The following is a 2223-nucleotide window of genomic DNA, read 5'->3' as shown; positions in this document are numbered from 1 at the left end:
AGTATGGCGCTTTCTCAAAAAGTTGCAAATAGAGATACCATTTGACCCAGCAATTCCACTACTGAGAATATACCCCAAAGAGACCATAACTGCCTCCCAAGCAGATATATGCACAACCCGTGTTTAGTGTGGCTTTGTTCACAATAACAAGGAGTTGGAAACAACCTAAGTGTCCATCAAAATGGGTGACCCTAGAGGATATTATGCTGAATGAAGTACTTCAGTCACAAAAGGACAAATACTGCATGGTGCCACTGTCATAAAACAGGACTGACATCGGGGTTGGGGGAAGACTGAGAAAGATGGGTTCAATAATGTATTGAAACTGCATTGAAACAGATGAGGGAGAAAACGGTTTAAAAGGCATATGTGATTAGATATTTTTGTCATGACGGGAGTCCAGAGCGAAAACTGCAAAGTGGAGTGGACCTCGGGGGGGGGGATTGTAGAAAAATGAAAGAATTTTTCTTTTACTTTTCCAAGAGTGTAGTGTACTAGTGTGGAGGCTTGGGAGGAGGGAAAAGTGCAACAATGAATGAATGGAAATCCAAAGTCTCTGTAAATTTTCATTGAAATTAATAAAAAAATTTTTTTAAAAAGAGTTCCTATCTTACCACGTCCTTGCCAACATTTATTACTTGCTACCTTGCTAAACTTTGCCACTGTTGCTAGGGTGAAATGGTATCTCATTGTGGTTCTGATTTGCATCTCTCTTATTGCCAGTGATTTGGAGCATTTCTTCATGTGTTGGTTGACCATTCGAATATCCTCCTCTGTGAAAAGTCTTTCCATGTCTCTTGCCCATTTTGTAATAGGATTATCTGTCTTTAGTTTTTAACAGTATTCTTCTTAACGTGCCTAAGTAAGCTGAGGAAAGCATGTGTTTCTTCCATATATGTATAATTAATGAATTCTTTTTGAGCATGTTGCCAGGAGGGACCAGTCCTTGGAGAAGGACATCATACTTGGAAGGATAGAGAGGAACAGCACAGGAGAGGAAGACCCTGGATGAGATGGATTGACACAGTGACTTGGGTAATGAAAATAGGTATATTAGAGGCAATGAGATTTGCTCAGAACAGAGCAGGGTTCAGAACTTTTTTGCATAGGGTTGCTATGAGTTGCAGGCAACTCAAGGGCACAAAACAACAACAAGTAATTATCTTGATTCTTGGGGATCAGCAGATACCTTGTAGCAAAATTTGTAGTTCTTGATCTTTTGTACAATCTAAGAGATTAGATGATGGAATTGATCACTGAGAACCAAAGTATTTTCTTGGGTTGCAGTGAAGGAATACCCAGCTAATAAATATTTCTTAACACTGTATTTTCTTCGCCAGGAAAAAGTAACCTAAACATTTCCTTTCTATTTTAAGTAGAATATCACACTGTATGTTGTTGTTGGGTGTCATCAAGTTGAGTATGGCTCATAGCGACAAACAAATTATCTGAACTCTGTCCTATACTGTGTCAGTTCATCTCATTGAAGGTCTTTCTCTCTTTTACTGACCCTCTACCTTTCCAAAAATGATGTCATTTTTGAAGCTATAGAACATATATATTGTGGTGTTATTGTTACATGCCTTTGAGTTAACCCATAGCGACCCTGTGCACAACAGCTTTAAACCTTTCCCAATCATGACCCAGTCTCACTGTCTGTGACACACTTGACCCTTTTGCCACAGTCACTGTGTCAATTTGTCTCATCCAGGATCTTCCTCTCCTATGCTGTCCCTCCATCCCTCCAAACATGATGTCCTTCTTCAAGGACTGGTCCCTCCTAGCAACATGTCCAAAATATGTGAGATAGAACTTCAAGAAGCAACCTGATTCCACCCTCTCCAGGACACACCTGTTCTCTTGGCATTCCATGGTATGTTCAATACTCTTCTTCAGCAGCACAACCCAAAGGCATCGATTCTTCTGTCATCTTTCTTCATTGTCCAGCTCTCAGAAGCATAGCAAATGATTGAGAAGACCATGGCCTGGATCAGGTGCGCCGTAGTCTTTGGACTGGCAACATTGCTCTTTAGCACTCTAGAGAGGCACTTGACAGCAAGTTTTCCCATTGTAACTTGTCTTTTGATTTCCTGGTTGCAGGTGCCAATGGTGTTGATTATGCTTCTGAGCAAGATAAAATTATTAATGACTAGGGAGGATAGAAGGAGAATTGACACCTTTGAGCTGTGGTGCTGGAGGAGAGTACTGAATGTACCATGGACT

Source organism: Elephantulus edwardii, unplaced genomic scaffold (assembly GCF_000299155.1).
Source record: "Elephantulus edwardii isolate Elephantulus edwardi_28Jun2011 unplaced genomic scaffold, EleEdw1.0 scaffold00466, whole genome shotgun sequence".
NCBI lineage: Eukaryota > Metazoa > Chordata > Mammalia > Macroscelidea > Macroscelididae > Elephantulus > Elephantulus edwardii.
This window is presented reverse-complemented; position numbering follows the sequence as displayed.